Below are 25,773 nucleotides of genomic sequence, written 5' to 3' on the forward strand. Positions count from 1 at the left end.
CTCTTTTTTTTTAAAAAAAGGGTCAGCATTAAGGTACTGGAGCACGCAATGAAATTGGTAAGTGGAATATTTGTAGCTCCTAGAGATTCCACTGATAGGTCTCCATGCCCATTTGTGGAATAATGTGAAACTGTTACCAATGATTAGTGTTAGGAGAGCAGGGGAAGAAAAAGCACTGGAAATGCAGGTCTCGGCAGACATTTTTGAGGAGAGGAGACTTTGCGATACGGAATATCTCTCAAGACATAAGAAGTGGATAACTTATACAGCTGGTAGGTGTGGTGATTAGCGAAGAAGTGCAGCAAGATTTGCCTTTTGAGAAAAAATAATACCACAGTGGGTTGATTTTGTTCACTATTTAATTACATGAATAGCATTTAATTCGGTTGATGCACTACACGTGCCACCAAATGAAACTTTGATATTTTAACAATAGGTCTATGATGTTGTCTTGAAAGTTGTTGCAGGACATTGAGAACCTAGAAATAAATGCCTGGACATCATCCCCACATAGGTACGAGTCCTGTTTGCCTAATCGGGCCCAGTCCCTTCAGAAAGAAAGGGGGCATCAGCTAAATGGGGAAACGCTACTTTCTTTCTTTGAAGATCTTGACAATGCCCTTAAATCAAAAGTACCCACCACTCCCCTTATCGCTGTCTGCGGCTCCAGAACTTAGCAGTCCACTTTGGCCCACTGTGTTCTTGTAGATGCTCTTTAACCACTCACTAGTTAATCCCTGAAACAACCTCATCACATGCCCAGATCAAAACATCAGACTAATACTGATATCGAATACGCATCGCATTCTCTACACGCCATTGTCCCGTCTTCCTCTGATCAGGGCATCAAACGTCACCTTTGCACCCCCCTCCACTTCTGCTGCCCCTGTGCAAGAGAAAGCATTCTCCTCGCCCTCCCAGCACCCGTAGAACAAACCCACAGTGGCCTCACAGCTTAGTACTGAATACATCATTCACAAAGTTCATAAAGACCCTGCACCCCACTTGTGACTAACCCTATGCACATTCTCCCCAAAAGGCTGCCACCCATATTTCTAATGACCACTCTGCTAATGCTTCTTAAATGCCGCAAAAATAAGACCATTTCTGGCACTGTCTACTAAGAGCCCCAGATAAATATAAACCTGTCTATTTCCAAACTACACTCACATCTGGCAAGTACTAGCAACAATTTCCTTTCACTGCCTGACACAATTATTTCTTTCTCTTTTTTCGCTGGAACAGACTTTGTCCAACGTCTCTTCCAAAATCTCTACAATAAGACATTCCCTCTCTACTCTGCTAGCCTAGCGGCACCCCTCCTCTGGAATCCCTACGGCTCTGAAATCACATGCTGCTAGGCTTGCTGACTTTCCAGCTAGGCCACCCTTACAGCTTATCCCAATGCTCGAATCATGTAACACTTCTTTTACCCCATCTAACAATGCTTGTCCTTAAACCATAAAACGTTTTACTCTAACCACCAATGCACTCCTCTCTCTGACCTCAGTATTCATTCATTCACTCCCATCTGGCACTTATCCCTCGTGCTATAAATCTGCAATAGTTCTACTCTGGCTAAAAAACACACACAGGAGAGGCCTTCACACCTTCTATTTTTTTTATCTCTTAGGGCCTGACTTCGCACTGCTTAATTGTCTTTATTAGTTTCCCCCCCATCATTCCGCAAGGCTTTCTCCAAACAAATGTAATTGGATGAGCCTGTGCTCTGCTCCAGTTTAAACCCCAAGCTGGTTGCAGATAGCCACCGACCAGCAGCACATGAATCGAACGCGTGGACCGAATCGCTTTACAGAAATCACTCAGGAAACCAGCTTTTTTAGTCGCCCACTTGATGGCAGTAGCTCACAGTATTTGTGTGGTCCTTCTTCATAGTTTGATTTTATGTTGTCTGTTTTTAGGTCTACGAGGGATCAAGTAATCAGTATTACTAGTTAAACTCCACCCCTTGCATTTCTCTTTGTTTCGTCACTTACCATTGATGAAATCTGGCATTAACTCGCTCTTTGTTGCCTGGTGGTCCGACACGTCACTTCCGTGTTCTTCCATTTCTGGAGGAAGCAGCATCAATCAACTACTGTTTACTCACGGCATCCTTGTTGTTCTCTGTAGGCTGAGGTCTTCCAGCCTGTACAGGCAGCCGCGCCAGCTCTGCTGCTGCAGCCGCCTACTCTTGCACTTTGGCTCGCTCTCCTTGTCTGACTTTTGCTCGTTGCACAGACTGTCTGCATCTAGGCAGCGGAGGTGGATCATTGTGGGAGACCCGGAGGTCCCTCCCTGTGCTCTTGGCAGGGGCTGTCGTGAGCGGGGCCGCCGCATGTGGCCATGGACTCCCGGGCCAGGCTGCATCGGAGGGGAGCAGGGGGCAGCGCTGGTGGCTCTCTGGCTCCGGGCAGCGGGTAGGCCCGCAGGGCACGAAAGCAGCCGCCCCGACCGGCAGACTTGAAGCTGCAGGCCATCATCATCGGCTCCCATGGGGTGGGCAAGACCAGCCTGATGGAGCACTTCACCGACGACACCTTCTGCGAGGCCTGCAAGTCCACCTTGAGTGAGAGCCGTGGGTAAGAGCTGCTCCCAGCCCCGCACAGAGCAGCCCGAGCCCGCTCTCTGAAAAGGAAATGCTTGTTTATTTAGAACGCACTCGTATGCTTTTTTCCTTGCTTATTCAAATGCTAAATAATGGAGGCCATGTGCCTTGATGAGCAAGTCTCACCCAACTCGTTTTTTTTTTTTAATGGCGGCTGGTGCGCGGCTCATCCAAATAGTATTTTTTTTAATTTACATCCGAAATATTAGCAGCGGCGCGCTACCAGATGCACGGTTCACCCAACTCGTAAAAATTGTACTCTTCCTGGGGAAAACAACTTGCCCCTCTAATCAGATCAAGTTAAAGGTAGTGCTGCTAAAAAAGCTTCAGTACTGTAGGCGCTGTACCGTAGGCACTGTACCGACTAAAGCCTATAGGTTTGAAAGGAGACCGCGCAGGATCTCTCTTAGGATGCGATAGGCACAGCACGCACTGTTCAAAGATTGAACCTGCAGGACGGCTAGAAGTGCTTCATCAATGTAGGGCGCTGTATACTACAGCTCTGAGAAAGCTTAGGGTCTCTCTAAGCGCAAGGGAACGATTCCTGCATCAGATATGAACCCTATGGGCAGACTCATGCTGCTCAGAGATCCAGTGTAACTGCAACAAAAGATGGACGGAATGCTGAATGTTTCAAACATTCTCCCCCAGTCAAGAGATCTGGGTTAAATCCATCATTCTGTTGCCCACTACGCCACCCCAGTTTGGACCCAGCCATATACAAATCAGTCTTGACCCTTTGCCTCATGGGAACAGTCCAGACCGAACTGCCAAGCCAGGTCTGCCCTGGACCGGAAAAAAGCATCCTGGGACCGGTTTCAGAGTAAATCACCCTTCTTCAGCCAGGCTAGTGATGGAGCAGGAAAAACAACATTTTGTATACTTCCTTTATTTTGCATGTGAAAATTAATTATGTAACCTACTGATTGTAATTTACTAATGGAATGCAGTGTGAGACTAATTTACATACATCAATTACACGTGGGAAACCGCTATTTGCATGGCGAAATAACTCTGATAACTAAAATCTGTACGCATATTAATAATAGTATATAATAATAGTACATGTGGCAATAGCAAATGCATGATATATGTTGCTTTTGTGATGTTTGCCTCATCGTGGAGGACCATAAAGGCAAATATAATTGCTTTAACCCCTTCAGTGCCCATGACGAGATGGTCTCGTCATGGGCCGCGGTTGCGCTGTGCCCATGACGAGACCATCTCGTCATGAACTCCGCCCGCTAATACAAAGCACGGCACAGGGCGGGGAAAGGGCGGGGCATGCAAGGGGTTAAATGTCACTATATGCTAGGAGAATAATAATATATAAAGGGATTACTGAAGGTATAACATTAGAATCTTTATTTCTTTGTATTAATTATTCTTTTATGTTTGTTTCGCTTAAGTTGGCATTTGGGCCTACCTAGAAAATGGCACCCGACATGGAGTTCAAAAGTGGCCACCGTCTCGTGAGCGCGCTCTCTACTGCGCAGACTCGGATGGCTCCATGAATCTCCACATAGCCTATTCCACACTGTCCCCGGTCAAGGATAGGATCTTGGTGGACTGCCAAAGCCCGGACTGTAAAAACTGGTTTAAATGAACAATTGGATCATACAAGTAAAAACCTAAATTTTGTAACATAAGGACTATGTCATCTCCGGAAACGAATCAGCAAAATCCATTTGAAACCTGACTGACTAAAATCGGACGTTTTCAATTAGCCAATCATGGACTTTCTCCGCCTAAAATTGTTTCATGTTATCCTGAAATTTATTATAAAAAGAGTAGTAGAATAGGGAGGAGATAAGCATTCGGCGATTACTATGACTGCATATCCTCTTTGACACCACAGGCGATGACTGATGCTTGCACGACTTCTGGTCCTTTGGCGATCTGTGGGACTGTGACGTGCTGAGCAAAGAACTTTTGGACCTTAAGCTTTGGCCTGCTTATTTGGACAATATAACGTCTAACTCGGTTATGCAGAGCCAATGAATTAGAGAAAACCCAGATAGCCAAAATAAGTAAATATAATGGCCTGTGTTTTAAATAAATTGATCTAGAAAATTCTAAAACTTTTGATGAAACAAACCCTAATATTATTTGCAATGAAATTCTAGATAAACAAATATTGATTATTAGAAACTATGAGTTTGTGGTTTTTCGTTAGAGAGAATAAAGGATTCTGAGTCTTAAATGTGTTTTAGCTGGTTCTAAATCACCATCAACCAATCCAACTAATTGGTCTGTCGACCAAGTGGGTGGAGTGCCTTGATGTTTGGGATTAGGAATCTATAGGTGGCGAATGTTAATGTATATTCTGTAAGATAACTTTTCTTTCCCTATAGGTTATGAGGTACCCCCCCACATGTCCAGCGCGTCTCTCCTCCTGAGTGCAGACCTGTGAGAGAACGTGTGAGTGTCGGTGTTATGGGCCCCACCAATGAATGCGTGTGTGAATGAGTTAGTGTAACGACGGGTCTGTGAGGCAGGGAGGATAGTTGTAAATTTGCTCTTTCTTTTCCCGGCTTTGTGCTGGATCACTAGCTTGAATACAGTGGCACAGTGAGCAAGGTACCCATATCTGGGCATACCCATCCCACTTAGGGCAAAAAGTGTAACTGCAACAAAAGATGGCTGGAATGCAAACATTCTCCCCCAGTCAAGAGATCTGGGTTAAATCCATTGTTCTTTTGCCCACTACAGTTTGGACCCAGCCATATGCAAATCAGTCTTGACCCTGTGCCTCATGGGAACAGTCCAGACCGAACTGCCAAGCCAGGTCCTCCCTGGACCGGAAACAAGCATCCTGGGACCAGTTTCAGGGTATGTCACCCTTCTTCAGCCAGATCCAGGGCGGCTAAAAGCGCTTCATCACTGTAGGGAGCTGTGCCCACGAGACTAGAGCTTACAGATTTTAAACCGCGCCGGGTTTCTCCAAGGATATGAGGCCTGCAGTCCGATATGAACCGCTATCTGCAGGAATATGGTGCTCAGACATCGAGGGCCAGCACTGCTGCTAAAAGGCCTTCAGCACTGTGAGGGCAGTATCATCTTAGACGTTTTTCGGGCCTCAGACATTGCATTTTTGGAGGTCTTCTTTTAGTAGCTCTACTGAATTTTGTCCCCCGTTTTCTGATAATTCAAGGACACACAATGTTGAATCATTTACATTTTCAGAAATTGGTCATAGTATTGCTGCCCACTTGAATGCCTCCATTGGGGTGACTAGGCGCGCAAAGCCCATTGAGCTCAAAGGGCTTCAGAACCCCCCTGACCCCCCATCATGTGTGTCAGCCCAGCTGAGACAGCTTCCGCAGCGCACAACACAGCTGCACCCGAGTACTTCACAGGTCGGGACTGTTTTCCAGCAAATAAAATGCTGAGCGTGGAGGGCTGAAAGGAGATATGTTGCTACCATCCTCCCCTCCCCCACCACTCCCATCATACCAAGTAATTTGGCTCTCACCTTCCATAAAAACAATGTGTAACCTGAAACCTCGTCCTCCGCCCCACCCCTTCATGGGGTTTGTAAATATAAATCTGCACCGTATAAACCGCACAAAGGACCCTCGGCAGCCACACTTAACTGCCCAGTCATGTGCTAATGCTAGCGAACACTCCCCTTTGCATTTTACTGCCATAGAGTTGGTGCGACAGGGAACAATGTCGGGGTTTGGTGATTGGGGTGATTCGGAGGGCTGCCTTAACAAACACTAACCGTTCAAATGGAGTTCTTGAGGCGACTTATTCATCAGGGTAGAGAGCCCCAGTTCAAGCGAAGGCCACTGTAGACAGTGTATGTGAGGGTGGGGGAGAGTGCTGTTTGTTGCTCATGTGGATGAATAATGCTTCGTGTATCTTCTCAGGTTGCCAGCAGCACCACCACCAAGGGGCAGAGTTTTCCAGTTTTCAGTGATTCGTACAGCACCTTGGTGCAATGCTTCAAGGCGCACGCTCCGTGCACAAATTGCATCACTGATAAGCCGGAGTATGGGCATTACTATAAGCCTCCTTTTGAATGTGCTTCTCTGTTAGCATTATCTGGTGTTCATTGTCTTAGCGTTTTTGTGACCATGGCCGCCTGTTCCAGCCTGTGCAAATTGCCCCATACAAATCCTGTGTTATATTTTGATGCACAGATCTGTTCAGTACACGTTCTATTGTTTGCAGCGTTAATACAATGTTACACCTTCGCATTTATACAACTACAAACTGTGAACACGTCTCCGGGTACTACCAAACAACTTAAATAATTTCACTAATGCAATGACATTGCAGTGTGTAGTGTGTATTGTGTATCATGTACAGTATGTCATTAGAACTGTATTCATTAAGTAGTTTATAATTCCAAAGACGTTCAATATTTTTGTTCAGTGTGTCCGGTCATGTCGCATGTTATCACTAATACGGCTATTTTTCAGGCTCTGTTAGAGAATGGCGCTCACAGAAGTTTACTTCTTTATTTTTGATCTATTAAAAGCACATGCAAGGAGCCTTATTACACAACTAAAAGCATTCCAATAACATAAATAAAAGGTTTTGTGAAAATGCGTTACCATTTACAGAAGTTGTGGCGAGCAACTTGATAACGTTTTCTTTAGAAAACATGCCTCCAGTTTACAATGACAAAGTGCGTATGTTTTATTCTTGAAGGAAACAAATATTTGGAATACAATTTTGAAAAAAATTACATTAGATACAGTTCTATCCTTTTAAGTTTCAAAAGGTAAGTTTATTAACAGTATGTCAAAAAAATGAACAAAAGCATAATAGCAAGTAGCAAATTATCAAATGTAAAGAGTACAAAACACACTATTAATGGCAAATAAGCAAGTGCTCATACAATAGGAAAAAGGTCTATGGCAGGGGCAATAAAAGAAAAGGGCATGGAGAAAAGAAACCAGGTACAAGACCTAATGATTATGCAATTAAAGCAAAGTTACAATAGAGCAAGTAAAAATTGGAACAAATGAACAGAAAAAACAAAGAGATCAAGTGGGTTGAGCAACTTCATGAATACATGGTACTGGAGCAAAGGATCTCTTAGCACTATCATCCAGAAACACCGTAACAGGAGACCATAAGAGTAATCTTTTATGTTTTGAGGACATGGTAAATACAAAGGTAGTATTAATTCTATGATTATGACAAACGGAGTACCACCAAGCTAAATATGAGAGCTTGGAGGCATCCTTCCAGTTTTTTGTTATCTGCTGAAAAGCAGCAGCTAATAATAGGTCAATAATTTGTGTTTGGGTTTTGGGTTTGTTCCAGCTATTAGAGAGACTACCTAGAAAAATGTTAACAAAAGTAAGGGGAATGCAGGTGTTAAAAATAGCATCAAGTTGGATCCAAACTGATTCCCAAAATTGCATAACTTGTGGACATGAAAAAAGTAAGTGGTGAAGATTTGCCTGTGGGAATGAACAGGACCAGCAAGCATGTGAGGTATCAGGATGCATTATATGCAGGGAGGCAGGTGTGAGCAACAGCTCTGGAGGACTTTCTTATTTTTAACCAAATTTTATCCCAGATAGATATGGGCCAGTGAGTTCCTAAATCAGTTTCCCATGAGATCTTAGTCTTTGTTTTGGCTCTTGGTAGGAGAGGGGATAGAAGACAAGTGTAAAGGGTGGATGCCTTATGGGATTTGCCAAGAATATTTGACCAGGGATGGTCAATTAGTGAGGAAGTGCGAGGAAGGGATTGAAAATATGAGTAAGGATCTAATATTACAGAGCGTAAGATAAATAATTTATGTGAAAATAATGAAGGTAAGTGAAAAAGAGAACAAGCTGTTGAAAAAGTTAAAAAAGTATCATTCTCAAGTAATTGATGCACCCATAAAATACCTCTATCTCTCCAAGTTCTTCAATAAATTGGTTTCCCTATGACACAAATAAAGTTATTATGCCAAATAGGGGAATTGAGAAATGTATTGAAATCACGTTGTTCAATATGAAGGAGTTTGTTTAGACTGCTACATGCTTGTTTAATAATTGGTGAATGTAGATTTTGTGGTTTACTTATGAAAGATAAGTATTCTTGAAAAGAAAATGGAGAAAGGAAAGAATTCTCAAGATCGATCCATAGAGGTAAACCAGGAGAAGGAATAGACAACCACTTAGATACATGCATTAATAAAAAGGCTTTATGATACTTGGGAAAATCAGGAAAACGAACACCGCCTTCGGATTTCGGACGTGACAACTTTAATAAGGACATTCTGGGTTTTTTGTTCAACCAAAGAAAGAAATAAGGATGGAATTAATTTTGTGAAACTATTTCGCAGGAATGGAAACTGGAATATTAGAGAAAAGATAAAGAATAATGGGTGTTAACATTATTTTAATGGTGTCGAGCCGCCCCCACCATGAGAGATATAGAGGATGCCATTTGGTTGTAAGGAGACTAAGCTTCTCAAGGAATTTATTAAAATTTAGAGAATACCAAGATATTTTATATGAAGAAGATTCCAAGTAAAATTGGAAAGGGAAAAATCTTCTTTAAAAGTATATTTAGTTAAAGGAAGAATTTCACACTTATCATTATTTTGTTGATAACCCGAAACTGAAGAAAATGATTTGACCTCCTCCAAGAAGGCCGGCATGGAATTTTGAGGTTGGGAAAGGAATAAAAGAACATCGTCAGCATACGCAGCTTATTTGATCTGTAAACAGATAGAAGTATAACCAGTAATAGTTGGGTTTTGTCTTATTTTAGACAAGAAGGGTACTAAAGCTAAATTAAAGAGGAAGGGAGATAGGGGACAACCCTATCTTACCCCTCTGCGGAGAGAAAAGTTGGAAGAGGTAAGACCATTAGCAAAAATGGCAGCTTCAGGGTTTGAATAGAGGAGAGCAATGAAGGAAATGATTTTTGGGCCAAAACCAAACCATTTTAGAGTTTGAAGAAATAAAAGGCCAATATACTCTATCAAACACCTTCTCGGCATCGAGAGCAATGGCAGCAAGGGGTTCTGATATATTTGGCGATTTGGAGATGATGTAAAAAAATAAGCGGGTATTATGAATAATAGATCGTCCTTTAGCAAAGCCTGATTGTTCCTTAGCAAAGAGATGGGGAACAAGGATTCCAGTTGAAGAGCTAATGACTTTGAGAAAATCTTATAGTCTACGTTAACTAGGGAAATAGGTCGGTAATTTTTGGAATAGCGTAGATCCTTCCCCTCCTTTGGGATAAGACAAATTAAGGCATGAAGGAATGTACCACAAGAGTTGCCAGAAGAAAGAAAAGAGGAAATTAATGTATGTAATTTAGGCACTATTGTTTGGGCAAATGTAAAAAGAATTCAACTGCAAAACCGTCAGGACCAGGGGACTTATCTTTTTTAAGGGATTTAAGGGCACTAAGTATATCGATCTGGGTAAAGTCAGCTTCAAGGAGGTCAAAGCATAGAGACTGGGAAGGAGGCTTGTGGACTGAGGCGAAATAGAGAGAAATATTATCCTCAGTCGGATATGACTCAGGAGTATAGAGTTGTTCATAATATTTAACATATTCTTGTAAAATATCAGCGTCTTTGTGTTTAGAAGTGTTTGTGTTTGATATTATGGATTCAATGTGAAGCTTATTTTGTTTGGTCTTTAAATAGTTGGCTAACAGTTCGCCGGATTTATTCTGTCCATCATAGAATTTAGTGCTACTCTTTAAAAGAAACAGAGAGGCAGCATCAGTCGTGTCCTTATTATATTGAATCTTGGCCTTAATGAGATCAGTTAAGCAATGTTTCAACTTGGAGGTGTAGTAAGTATGTTCTAAATTCTTAATTTTTGAAAGGAGATCCTTATTTAAAGCCGAGCTGTTTTCCATTGAGTAGAAGTGTTACGAATGATGAAGTCACGAGCAGAAGCTTTAAAACCATCCCAAATTATATAAAAGGGCATGTTATCTGTACTATTGAGAAGAAAATATTGATTAAAGAAAGAAGTGAAGGAAGAGTTAAAGTGAGAGTCTAGAAGTAGGGAATTGTTAAAGCGCCACCTTCTGGGTTGGTCAGAATAAGGTAATAGATCTAACAGAATGGAAACAGGGGCATGGTCAGAGATGAGTATGGGCCTATATCTGCAGAAATGGGAGATTGGGAGAGATTGTGTGATGTGAAGAAGTAATCAATTCTTGACTGGGTCTGATGGGGTAAAGAGTAGAAAGTATATTCTTGTATGGATGGATTACATAATCTCCAAGCATCAGATAAATGGAGTTGTTTTATAGTTTGCGTGAACGTTTTATGTGCTTTTGAAGAAGTGAAAGGGGCTGTGGATTTTCAGTCTAGAAAAGGGTCAAAAATTTGATTGCAGTCTCCAGCTAGAATTACATTACTATCATAAAGTTTAGAAATCAGTTGATTTAAATGGGACCAAAAAGAAACATCTCCAGAGGTAGGGGCAAAAATGTTAAAGAGAGAGAGAGGGATATCATCAATCTCCAACTTGGTATATAGCCATCTGCCTTCCTCATCTCTCCCTTGCAAAATAAGGGAGGTCTTCAGCGATTTATGAATGAGAGTGATGACACCATTTCATTTGCCATCTCCAGGTGAGTAGAGGAGTTCACCAACCCAATTTTTCTTAATCTTTAAAGAATCAGGCTCAGTAAGATGGGTTTCCTGTAACAAAACAATCTTAGCTTCTAGATTAGATAAGTAAGATAATACCCGATGTTTTTAATAGGGGAATTTAAACCTTTAACATTCCAAGTAAGTATCTTTAAAGCCATAAGTCAAGGAAATTGGATAAATGATGCAATAAATCAGTCATATTGCAAATGCTATTAAAAGGCAAGTAAAAGTCAAATAGGTGCAAGTGAAATTTGAAACTTAAAAAAATGAAAAAGGAGAAGAAAAGAAGAAAGAAAGGCAAAGTAGAGTGTACGAAAAGCAGTTGAAGAGAATAATAAAATTATAGCAATATGAAAAATAAGGAAAAAAGTGGTAGCATATAAGGCAACGAAAGAAGAAGGAGTAATATAAACAAAGAAAGAAATACAATGAGAAAAAAGGTATGAAAAACATAAGAGAAAAAAACAAGAACAACATACTCACAAATGTCCAAGACATATGTCGGATGGGGGAGATGAGGCCACATGAAACAATGACAGGTCCAGACTGCGGAACGGGGAGCAGAAAGGAGGACGGGAACTGACGAATGGTACAATACGAGAGGAAGAACATCAGGGAGACGTATCCTATGATGGGAAAAAGAAGGTTAATAAGCATTCCTAATGATCGAACAGAGAGGAGGAATATCCTTGGTCAATCTAACGTGAAGAAACTAATTATCAACAAACATCAAATGCAAAACAGACCATAATCAAAAAACAAGACCAGAACCATCTATTTGTTGTGTGTTGAAGAAACGTCCATGGAGTCCGTAAGGCATGTATAAAGGTAAGTTTTCAGTTTAATAGGGTCCTCATAAGTGGTAGTCTTATTGTTGATGGTCACCTTTAAAAGACATGGATGAAAGAGGCCATATCTCGCCCCAATAGAACGGAGCTGTGGCCTTAGAGACAAAAATTCTTTGCGTCTATCTGCAGTGGCCTTTGCGTAATCCTGAGAAAAAAACAGAGGATGACCTGACCAAACAATACGCTTGATTGCTCTGGCAGCTGAGAGAACCCTGAGCTGCTCAGTATACTCCAGAAAGTAGAGAATCAAACCTCTTGGTCTTCGTCCAGAAGAAGAAGTCGATGAAGACGATGAATTCAGTGTTAAGGTCGGTCCCAATGTATGAGCTCTTTGAATGTTAAGGAGGGTGTCCTGTGGTAGATTAAGGACTTTAGGAAGAACATTTTTGAAAAAATTTTTGGAGTCCGAGCCTTTTGAACCCTCTGGTAGACTGTAAATGCGAAGACTGTTAAGTCTGTTCCTGCTTTTAAGGTTTTCGATCTGTTTCTGAAGCGTTGACACTTGAGAATGAAGGGCATCCATCTTGAGTCTAGACACGGTTAAAGATTCAACACTCTGTTCCACTGTGGTAATTCTATCCTCCAAACATGACCATCTATCAGTCAAAACTTGTAACTTAGAGTTGGTTTGCTCGACAAATGGACGAAGGGCTCTTATTTCCTCCAATAAAATGTCCAAAGGAGCCGAAGATGGTTGCTTAGGAGGAGAAGGGGGGTCTTTCTTGAGACATTTACTTGGTGCCTTGGTCATACCGGAGGAGACCCCAATATTAGATGCCGTGGCGCCCTTTTGCGATGAGTTTAGAGAGTGATCCATTGAGAAGCAATGTAGGCGAGATTTAAAACTGATTGAAGCCTTACGCGTCCAAGACGTTGAGCAGGACAAAGCCCTACTCCTTTTTCCCACATACCTCAGCAATTCACTCAGAGGGCGAGCAGTGGCTTTCTGGTGCTGAGTACATTTTCCAGTGAATGACTCTGTTTGGTGTTCTCATATGTAGGAATATAAGTCGTGGAAGATCAATACAAATCCCTCAGTACAAGATTATCCCCAAAATTGTCATAGTACATATTTAAGACTGCATCATCTGGTTCAGTGGCACTTTAGGAGGGGGAGGCACTCAGAAGGTGAGTTCACTCTTCTCAGTGAGCAAGGAGATTCTCCCAATAAACTGAAGTGAATGAGCATGAGAAGGTAACCAACTTGCTCAAAAAACAAAATACATGCAAGCCGCCCAAAAGCCCATCTATCCTGCTGCAAGGTAGGTCATTCGGCAGTGAAGTTTCCAAGCCACACCTTACTTGAAAAAATGCAATGATATCGGGACCAGAAAACTTCAATCCATGTGCACTTTATTTCATAAGGCAGTAATACTTCCTTATTAAGGCTTGACAAGACCATGAGGGAAAATAAACTCCGGAGATGCAGAGCGCGCAGTTAAAAAAAAGCGCTTGGTACGCGTCTCAAAATGGCGACTGCATTCATGACAGAAGCGCTTGTACCGCGTTTGAAGAAAAAGCACTGCTTACATTTTGTTGCGGTGAATAGAAAACACGTCCTTGAGTTCCGCGTCAGTTGTGGAGCTCAAGCCTTCCTTTTAGGCTCATTACAAGCAACTTGGTGCTCGCCAGGTCCGCCGTTTCCACCGCCGTCCCGGGACAATCAAGGGGCAGCCGCCATGTCTCTCGGGCGCTAGCCACGCCCCCCACAGAAGTTTACTTCTAATGATCGTGCAGTACAGGATAGCTTTAGACATTTACCACGCCATTTACAACGCCAATAGCTCTAAGATAAACAAATGCGAGACCTATTGCATTTCCAATGCTTGTTTCAGTTGAAGAAACAAACAACTCTACAATCAAGCGAACTTGTGGGTGAGTTTCCACTGCCCAATTTTTAGATAAATTCACACTATCCATTAATTATCTACACCAGTGGATGTGCCATTCATGTTTTAATATGAGTCTTTTCCTATAAACAGTTGGGATATTCATTTCTTTAATCGCTTTAAGTGACCACATTCTCCTTAGATAGTTTATTTTATCTCTGCCCTCAAATGATGAGTTAAGTTTTCTTTTTTTAATCACAATGGACCTTCAATAGGTCAGGGACCTGACATTTGTTGTTAAAAGAGCCACAGTACACGCAGTCTTCTCAATGTCTTTGTTCTGATGTTGATGCTCCTGCGCACCTCTCTTGGCACGAGACATCCCTGTAAACCACCTTCTTGTTTTTAATCCACGTTTCTGTGTATTCCTTCATCAACACACCATTTTTGCCATCTAGCGCTTGTTATTTCAGCGCACACGGATAAAACATAGCACATTCCTGAGCAGGGCCAGACTGGCCATAGTGGGCACCGGGTGTTTCCCCAGTGGGTCGCCAGGGTCGTGGCCGGTTTAGAGCCCCTGGGGGGACCTGCAATATCAGCCCCAGATAACAAAATCGGCCGAAATCGGCCCTTGCAAACAGCTTGGCCGCACTCCCTCAGCCCCCTCCAGGGGGGGCCGCCTGAGCAGTTTGCCAGGGCCGGTTTCGGTTCCCAGTCCATCCCTGTTCCTGAGCCTTGCCGACAGACCCCCAGGAAGGGAGAGAGGCACCACCTGGTGGTTATACAACTCCGTTTTACTGTCAGAAGGGGTGGGGGCTGCACTTCACACAGACGCTTGAGTTTTAACTCTGGTGCGTGGATTGAGGTTCATACATTGTCCACGGTGTTTCAGGGCTGGGGGAGCAGGGAAGGGAGCAGGGCCTCACAAGTGTTCCAGTGCTGTGGCTGCAACTACACCTGATTGAGTTTCAGTAAGGACTTGGAGGAGTTTGTCTGTAGGTCACATTTGATTCGGCTTTGGCAGTGGGTGGGAGGATTTTCCCACATTTTGTGTTTTAATCCCAGAAAGGAAACCTACAGGTCACACTTTTTTTATGCACTGGGTCTAGATCGTGTGAGTCTGGGCAAATTATTTAATATTACCGTGGCTACAAAAATGAATGTGCTGTCCTGTAATGTAACTGGTGTTCATATAAAGCAACAATACCTTCAGTTAGAGATAGCGCTATATAAAACTGCAAAAAACAAAAGCCTGTAAATAGTCATAGTTGCTTGCCTTTTTCCGGCCAATAGGTGTTTGCCAAGTTGGGGCATTTTGATCACCCAGACACACAAAGGCAAAAAGAACTATAGATGGACAGAATGCAGAATAATGTTATACATTCACCCCAGTACAGAGATCTGGGCCGAAATCCATCGTATTTTTGCTCACCATGCCATTCCAGTTTGGACCCAGCCAAATGCAAATCAGTCTTGACCCAATCAATCAATAAACTTTACTCGGTTTTTGTTTGTAAAACCATAAAATTTACACAGATACAATACATAAAGACAATAAAATGTTAACACTATTTTTTTTTTAAAACAGACTCCGTTACCTTACTGTAAATAATCTAAAAACATGTCTAAAAGAGAAGATTTTACCTTTCCATAAAGTGCCTAGATTTCAAAGATGCTTTTAAAAACCCTACTATAAAAATGATACAATCATCCTTCAGCAATTGAAGGTACATAAGAGCTGGTCTGACTTGGTTAAAATTTAATTTCTTTAAAATAGGAACTAAAAAATGCCTCCTGGGGACTTCATATAAGTTACAAAAAAACATAAAGTGCAGCAAATCCTGAGGAGACTTTCCGTCGCAGCCACAGGACGCTAGCACTTGACCTCTGGAAGCCCCCTTGGGTGTCGCTAACAGGAGGTGAAAAAGGTTGAACCGTAACCTAGTTAAAAGAAATTTTTCATGTGTCGTCTAGGACCCCATAAGATATGGTCCTGACAAAGGTGTTGATTTAAGCGGTAGGTATGCTCGAACACTCGCTTTCTGGACCTCTACTGAATCCCGATCTGCTTGCCTTCGGCTCAGAACGGCAGACTTAGTTAATTCCACATCCTTTCTTACGATAACATCTGGGTTAAGAAATAGGATGCCCCGCCGAACCCTTTTTTAATATAATTAAGCCAGGGAATACGAACCATGTTATCTAGGCCCAGACAATTTGTTTTAGATCAAATGAGTGAGGATTAGGTCTTTATTTAACCAACAATTTAGCCAGAACATCAGAGGGCGTAAGGCAAGAGTGTCGCTTAAATAGGGGACACCCAATTCCTCATGTACCGCCATATTCAAGGTTCCTCGCGGGACACATAATAATCTTTTTAAAAACCCATTTTCCACTACCTGGAGGGGTTCTGTTGCCGTGTATCCCCAAATCTCACTACCATAGGATGCTATCGCTAGACTTTTTGCTTGATACACTTGCAACATTGCACCAGTCGGTTTCTTCCCCACTTTTGAGGCAAAATTAAAAATTGCTGCATTTGCCCGAACCAGATCCCCTTTTTTTTCTGAATTAAAGGGTCCCACTTAAGTTGATCGTCAAATAAGACCCCTAAATAAGAGAAAACATTCGTACGGGGAATCTTATCATTACCAGTTCTGAACTGGAAGCTCCTCTTCATATGCCTCTCCACCCTCATGACATAGGACTTCGAGGTATTGATGGACAAGTCCCGGTATGACATAAAACCAGAGAATGCAGCCAAAAGAGCTTGGAGACCCAGTTCAGTTCTGGATAGTAGGACAGCGTTGTCCACGTAAAGCAAGACGGGGACGCCCCGCCGTCCTACATAAGGGAAATCAGCTCCAGATGCCCTCAACACATTTTCTAAATCGTTAATATAAAAATTAAATAAAAAAGGTGCCAAAATACAACCCTGATGGACACCCTTTTTAATCTCAAAGTCCCTTGTTACCTGCAGCTCTTGAGAGTACCTAAAGTTAGCTGTGGTCGTTGAATGCAGGTCCTCAAGAAAGTTGACAATGCTGTTTTCCACCCCCATTGCCCTCATAGACTGCCATAGCTTAGTCCTGTTTACACAGTCAAAAGCAGATGACAAATCCATGAAGGCAAGGTGGATGGTTCCAGAATGTGCTACAGTGTATTTATTCAATATCATAAAGAGATTAAGACACCGAGCAACAGTGGAGCGCCCCGGTCGGAAGCCATACTGGACATCCGACAATATCTTGTTCTCATCCACCCAGCTTGTTAGTCTCTGTAAGAGGACACGACTCACCACTTTGACCACTGAATCGATAAGCGAGATTGGTCTATAACAGTGAGTACTGTTTCTATTGCCCTTTTTAAAAACTGGGACTATGGTTGACGAAGCCCATGACTGGGGGCACCCATTCTTAGTTGCGGCATTAAATAGGGACTCAAGAATCGGAGCCCAAAACAGAGGCTCCGATATGAATAAATCTGGGGGGATCCCGTCTGGGCCTGGAGCTTTATTTATAGCTTATCACAGCATCTTTCCTATTTTCGGGCTCTCTATAAGTAGGCTCAAGCGGGCATTGAAACATAGTTTTAAAGTGACATACACACTCCTCCTCTGTGATGTGAGCCACAAGGCCCACACCTCCTTCCTTATCAAACAGCGGTCCATTCACAACACTCCAAAACCTGGCACTGTTCCTCAGAGTCGGTCAGCTCTTTCCAAGCATCTTCCTGCAGGGCTCCCTTGCGTTTGGCCAGGGCTAGCTTATATTCCCTACGACAACCACGGATCTCGGATTGGATTCTCGGTCTTGCTGCCAGAGCTTCCCTCAACCGTTTAGCTGATTTGGAGCAGCTGGCATCAAACCATCTGGGGCCCTGTGACACAGTGCCTCTAGACGGAGCACTTAACAATTCCCCCCCTGTTTGTGCTATTACCTCGTAGGCTCCAAGGATCTCGTTGGGAGTGAACCTCTCAGATGTGCATAATTTTAAGTCCTGGGTACAAGAAGTTTTCACCTTATTGAAAAAACTAACGTGAGACACCTGGGACCATTTTAGTCTGCGCTTTCCATTAGTTGCTTTCAGGGTACCCCTATTCAAAACCTCCCCCGTTTTTATCAACAGTGGGCCCGTCAGTCTTGACCCTGTGCCCTATGGGAACAGTCCAGCCCGAACTGCTAAGCCAGGTCCTCCCTGCACTGGAAACAAGCATCCTAGGACCGGTTTCAGGGTTTCACCCCTCCTCAGCCAGGATAGCTTGATTCCAGTGGCATGGAGAGCACGGGACTCACGTCTGAGCATACCCGTCCTACTCGGGGTGACAAATGCAAAAAGAACTATTGATAGACAGAATGCAGAACAATGTCATACATTCACCCCAGTACAGAGATCTGGGCCTAAATCCATAGTTTTTTTGCTCACCATGCCATTCCAGTTTGGACCCAGCCATGTGCAAATCAGTCTTGACCCTGTGCCCTATGGGAATAGTCCAGCCCGAACTGCGAGGCCAGGTCCTCCTTGGACTGGACACAAGCATCCTAGGACCGGTTTTGGGGTTTCACCCCTCTTCAGCCAGGATAGCTTGAGTCCAGTGGCATGGAGAGCACGGGATTAACGTCTGAGCATACCCATCCCACTCGGGTGACAAATGCAAAAAGAACTATTGATGGACAGAATGCAGAACAATGTCATACATTCACCCCAGTACAGAGATCTGGGCCTAAATCTATCGTTTTTTTGCTCACCATGCTATTCAGGTTTGGACCCAGCCATATGCAAATCAGTCTTGACCCTGTGCCCAATGGGAACAGTCCAGCCCGAACTGCCAGGCCAGGTCCACCCACCAGATGTGGGCCCCTTGCTCACTTTGCCACTGGACTCAAGATAGCCTGACTCATGAGGGTTATGAACCCGAAACAGGTCCCAGGATACGTGTTACCGGTCCATGGAAGACATGGCTTGGCTGTTCGGGCTGGACTGTTCCCATGAGGCACAGGGTCAGACTGATTTGCATATGGCCATGTCTGCACTGAGGTGGTGGAGTGAGCTAAAGAAGGATTAAACCCAGATCAGTTGACTGGGGGTGAGTGTTTGATTTGCTCAAATACTCCGTCCATCATCTCCTTTGGTATCGCAGACATACAAAGAAGCACATGGTGGTATTAGGAACTGAAGACCTAATATGAGCTACAATAGGGCAAAGCCTATATGATGGGTCTGGTCCTTTTTTTTCACTTTTCGTGTGTACTTGCCCCGCACTGCACACATTCGATGGTGCTTAAGTCAAAGTATCTCTCCCTCACTAAAATCTCCAGGGATCTGTGGTATTATCTGGTGTAATGCGTTTGTGAAGCAGCCCTCTGACATACATAACTAAAAAAAGCAGCTTTACCATAAGTGTTGCTTAAATATGAAATATCACAAATAAGTCACAGCTGAGTAAAACGCAAGTTCTTCAAGGTAAAGCAAATTAAATCTCAATCAGAATTTTTAAATATCTATGTTTACATATTTGTTTTTCAGACTCGACTTGTTTTGTATTCATTGTATTGCTATTGGTTTTTATATAGCGCTATTGAAACCCATTGCTCAGAGGCAGCGCGTTTTGCACAGAAAATAGGTATATTAATCCAAATGAGGCATAGGTGAAGTAAGTAACAAATAAAGTAATCAGATTATTGAAAGGTGCATTAGGGATCAGATATACAACATGCACACCGACTGGGAGTGGCAATGAGGACAGGGGGCCTTCGGCGTTCACCTTTCTAGGGCCGATAATATAGTTACAATGCATTTACTGTTTTGGATATGGCCTGTTCTCCTATTTTAGGTTTTAGGTGTGTAGTGTGTTAGCTTATGGAGCATATAGTGCACTTACTGTCCCTCATGGTAACCCTTCATTGTCACTCTTTAAAAAATGTCTCTTGGAACTTTAGTAATTAGTACTTAACACAGATGTATATACATTGGTTTATCCACTTTTGAATGATGAAAGGCAAAGTTGTTCCCATGGATATCCAGATTTGGGGTCTGCAGTTTGTAATCAGAGCTGTCAAGTTGGGCCATAAGTCTGTTTTAAATTCTAAATGTGATGCCCCTTAGTTATTTCTTTTTTAAGGGCAATAGAAATACATTAGATCTGTAGGTTAAGCGACCACTGCAGACAGGTTTTTGTACAGTGCACATCCTGAGCTCACGGATTTGAAGGAATGTTTGTATGTGATGATAAAGAAAATTCAGAGTTGGTGAAATAAAATGTTTGCCTAGGTTCACACAATTTTGGTCAGACCCGTAATCCGGGATTAACCCAAGATGTTCTGATTCACATTGCGTACAGCAGTCACTAGTTGAGTATCTCTTTCTCCCATTTTATGTCAGAGTAATGTTCTTTCTTGAATTCTTGGCCCATGCGGTCAGAGTGTGGGGGCAAGTGGATGACACATGAAGAGAATCCGGATGAAGAAAGGATAGGGAGAGAGAGAACAGCGTGACCCAGATGGTGTAAAGTATAGGGAGAGTCAGACAATATTGGAGTAAGGCATAGGGAAATAGAAACATGGAGAGGTTGTGAGAATATAATGTACATTTTAATTTTGCAACGGCCATGCTTCTTGTGAGATTATCAGTCAATGTGACAAGAAGATGGTTCAGTTTTACCAACCAGTTGCAGTGCTGAGGCAACCGTGTGTGCAGGTAAGATAATTAAAAACCTTATTTGTTGCCATGTACATTTGCACACTAAAGTAGCCTATTCAACATATTTATATTAGGCAATTTTTCATGTGTTCACATATTTCAAGCTCTGTATTCAAATTGCTTCATAAACCTTCTAGCTTTCTCATTAATTTCTTTATTCAAATTTGCTTTATAATGAACCATTTTCCACTCTTATTTACAAACTTTACTCAGGGAAAACGCCCTCCAACCATCCTTATGTCAGTCGGACTTACTAGTTTGCTACTTAAAACTAAGTCCTATCTTTTACGCCTCGCCACTTTGAAATGTCACCAGCCGCCACTGCACCAAACACATGCATGTGCAGTTGCTTCTATGCTTTATTTGTTAGGTCAGAGGGACGTGTGAGTATAAAGCAGATGTTGCTTTAATGGATTATCACCTAAGAGAGGCACATACCACCTTGACTATCACTTATGAGAAAACCAAATGCTCCCAAGGTACTTTGTGCTGGAAAAGACACAAACAAACACTGAAGATGATTAGGAGGAGTAGGGTGCACCCATGGAATACAATTGAGTAGAAGTAAAAGTTACAACTGGGATGCTGCCAAGAAAAAGACCCATGTATTGTATTGTCTGCTAGAGGTAGCCTTAAATGCCCATAAAATATAACCTAAAAGATGTTTTGTGCATATCTGGAAAGTCCTTATGTAGAAGTCACGTGCCACCATGATATGTTATCCAGGCATAATAGATTGGTAATGTGCAAGTGTGGCAACAAAGTTTGTCACAAAGTTGCAGACATATTTCATGGAGTTTCCTTTAAAAGCCTCCTGAATTGGTATATAGTATGCTTATTATGCCGCCTGCTTGTCTTGGATTGAAATCAGCATTACAAGTGGTGCACAAATGTTGCACCTTTCCTGTCGAAGGTTTGCAGTAAACAAACTGCAAGATTCCATTTTTTTTTAACATGGAATACAGAAAATTGTGCATTATTAGTATATTATCCTATTTTTATATGGGACTCAAAATGAGGAGGTATTATAGCACCAGTGGAAAACCTCACCCCATTTTTAAAGGCAGTATTACCTCCCAGTATACATGTACACCAGGGAATGATGCTGAACTGAGCATTGGTTTAGCTACATACCATTAACATTGAATGAAGCACCGTCTTTCTCACAAGTGAATTCACTGAGAGTGCTTGAAATATGGAGTTTGATGGGGGAGTGTGCATCAGAGCATTTAACACTGATTTGAGGATCCTCTTTATTGTGGCACAATGATCCAAATGCGCCTTCTTGACATGGGACACACATATCTGCAATGAATAGGAAGAAGAGATGTCAAAGTTACTCAGCATATCGTCCAACAAATTTACTAGAAAGTACTCAGAAAATAAACATAAAAACACAGCTTTAGCTAAAAAATATTCCAAATGTAAAAAAAAAGAAATCACCCTGAGTGTTTTGGAAAGGAGGAAAAGGCTCACTGACTTAACTAGAATATGATTTATGAGGTAGGGATTCAGTTATGTGAATGACCAAACACCGTAATATAGCACTGTGTCTAACTCATTGTCTCACTCGTGAAAATGAGATATAAAAACAGGATGATAGTCAATCAAATCAGAAGAGAAGAGTGGAGTTTCTTTCATGCATTGTTTTCTTGTTTTCCTACGGTCTTAGAAGTCCTTTGACAACCATGGTTGGTATTTTGTAACATACAGGAATCCAATGCTCCACCTTAATTTGGTGACTCCTATGGTGTTCATCTGCTCCTTGTCTTGTCCTTTGTATTTCCATTCATCCCAGGGGCAATTGAGATACTGCCCTATTGGAGACAAAAGGTCATATTCTTGACATTAGCTGTTAGAAGTCTAAAATAACATGAGTCAGAGATATAGACTTGTTTGAAAGAGGAATGCTTTAGTGCAACATTGAAAAGAATGAGAGAAATACGGGTGTGTAAAAAACTAATAAAGTTTATCTTTAAATTTCAACATAGGGTACTTGGGAAAAGCGCAATTACAATTTGGAAGGAAACATTCAATTATTCATGCCTTCACCATAGTAGTAATCATACACTTTTTCACAATTACAATCAAATATTTTATAAGAAAACAGTGTAAAAGTCGACGTTTCGGTCTTTAAATTTTCATTGGTAAGACCATCTTCAGGACTATTCAATTAAAAAGTTGACCCCTAATAAAGTGTGAAAAAAATAACAAATTACCATAAAAATCATACTTAACACCCATGCCAATGATATTTCTCAATAAACGTTAATTCATATTTCAGATATAACAACTCTTTTAAAGTCAAATGTAAAGATCTGAATTTGCTCTCCATCATTAAATAAACATCTAATTCCAATCAAAACAAGCAAAAAAAAATTTCATGACGTGTTTTGTCTAAAGAGATCTATTACACATAGTACATTCTATAGTAGCAAATACACAATTCCTGGGTAAAGCCTCGGTATTCTGTCACTTAAAATCAGAAGCACATGAACATCTGTTTGTATCCGTTTGTTCTTAGCAATAGCTCATTTATAACAAAAAGCTATTTAGCCTTATTTTTGTTTTTATCTAGATATATTCACAATAAAGTTTATAAGGCAGCACTGAAATAATAACAAAATTATGAGAAAAATGAGAAACTCTGACTGTCATGAAGTTGATTGTGATATTTGTGTGATTAAATAGCTCTAACTATCTAAATCCTAAAATGTTACAAACGAAAGTTCAACATAACTTTATGCGGAAGGTCAATGCGACTTGGATTCCAGCACAAATATCTATATATACAATGAAATAAATGTAACTTATGCTTAGAAGAACATCAAAGATGAGATTTAAACCTTTTCATTTGAGCAAGCTCAATATTTCGTCTCAAACGATGCATATCAATGCGTTTTTATGTCGTTTTTACACATTGAAATAAATAAAACCTAGGTTAAGATGGCCACCAGAAATAGGATCGAAATCAAAACCTATGTTAAGATGGCCACCAAAAATAAGACTAAAACTTTCTCGGAAGTAAGTTGAATACCGGATCTATAAAAAAGATCAAAGTTAGCGCGTTTTCTAGCTGCATTTCATTTTATGTGCTTCTCACAATTTTGCTTTGAGTTTATAAGATTATTTATTTTCAACCATGGACTTTAACTTTCATATATAATAAGTAAAGAACCATTTCAAGATGGCCGCCAAACGTAAGGATACAAACCAACACACACACGTAAGTCCGCTTTGCGCTCCAAATAAGCTAAATACTACTGATAAATGAACGTGTTAAGCTAGTATGCAGACTCATTCGACCGCATAGCATTGCAAGATACCGACAGAAACCTCAGGTATGTTGACGAACGTAGAATAAAGTTAGCGCTAATTTAAAAAGTCCACACAAAATAACTCTAATTATTTTCACTATAGATTATGAAGTGAGTGTCTACACGTTTTTCTAACTTCAAATTGGGACATTATATTGTCTGGATTTCTCTACAACCAAACAGCGTCCACTGAACAAACTCATATTTGTCGATTTGTCTGAAAGACAAGGTAAAATACCCTCGAATTTTCTCGTTCTTTAATAATGCTACAAGGGAAAACAAGTCTTACATAAATTATTTGATGTCCATTTTAAACAGATTAACTACTTAGGAGCACAGACATAAATGCTAAATAAAGACGGCAATTTTCTCCTAAACCAGTTTGGATACCACTAAAGAAAAATATTCAGGTATAAATGCTGTGATATCTTAAATGCATTAAATCTTGGACAAAATGGTAATTCAGTTATTATAAACTAGTTGAAGACATGAAATAATTTTGTAATTATTTCAGTGCTGCCTTATAAACTTGATTGTGAAGATATCTAGATAAAAACAAAAATAAGGCTAAATAGCTTTTTGTAATAAATGAGCTATCGCTAAGAACAAACGGATAAAAACAGATGTTCATGTCCTTCTGATTTTAAGTGACAGAATACCGAGGCTTTACCCAGGAATTGTGTATTTGCTACTATAGAATGTACTATTTGTAATAGATCTCTTTAGACAAAACACATGTCATGAAAATTGTTTTTGTTGCTTGTTTTGATTGGAATTAGATGTTTATTTAACCCCTTCGCTGCTAGGCCTTTTTCCCTCCTGTGCTAAGCCTTTTTTGGGCTATTTGGGGTAGTGCGCGCTTAGGCCTCTGTAACTTTTTGACCACATTAGGTATCCACACCAAATTTGCGTCCTTTTCTTCCAACATCTTGGGGATTCTAAAGGTACCCAGGGTTTGTGGATTCTCCTAGAGGGTTCCCAGAAATTAGTCAAAATACAGCAATTTTTTTTTTTGTGTGAAAAATGGGAAAAACGGGCTGCAAATGAAAGCTTCTGGGTTTTTCTCTGCAAATGGTATCAAAAAGGGTTTGTGGGGCTGAAATCACCATTTCTCCAGCTTTTAGGGAATGACAGAATTTTGTTAGAAAACCAACATTTTTTACACAGTTTTGGCATTTTTCTGGGACATACCCTATTTTTGCTATTTTTTGTGCTTTCAACCTCCTTCCAGTTAACGGTAGAAATGGGTACAAAAACAATAATGGATCCTGGAAAGCTATACATTTTTGAAACGTAGACAAAATTCTGAATTCAGCAAGGGGTCATTTGTGTAGATCCATCAAGGTTTCTTTATAGAAATTTACAGGTAAATATAGGAAAAATTAAAAATTTGTTGAAAAAAGCAGCCTTTTGAGTCAACGTTTTCACCTGTAACTTCTTTGAATTATGACATCTCTTTGAAAGCAATGTACCGTTACATCCGGTAGACCTTCCTGGTTGTGGGGACATATAGGACTTGTAGGTTCACCAAGAGCCCAACGAACCCAGAGTAGAAAACTGAGCAGCATTTTGTAATGTTTTTTTTTTTTGGTCCGGGTATATAGCAATTATTGTGGGAAAATGTATACATGGAAAAATCGGTATGAAAGTCACCTATGTATTTTTGAAATGGGAACAAATTACAGAGTTTAGAAACAGTGCATATTTGCACATTTTCGAAATTGGGAATACTCATATTTGCATGACAATTATTGGTCATTTTTCAAAATGACTTTTTTTTTACACAATGTCTTTCATTTGGAAGGGAGAAATGCATCAAAAATCAATAGGGAATAACAGTTGCTTTACAAATTTGAACTACCCTAAGTCTCCCGATAAA

This window comes from Triturus cristatus, chromosome 7 (genome assembly GCF_964204655.1).
Source record: "Triturus cristatus chromosome 7, aTriCri1.1, whole genome shotgun sequence".
NCBI classification, from domain to species: Eukaryota; Metazoa; Chordata; class Amphibia; order Caudata; family Salamandridae; genus Triturus; species Triturus cristatus.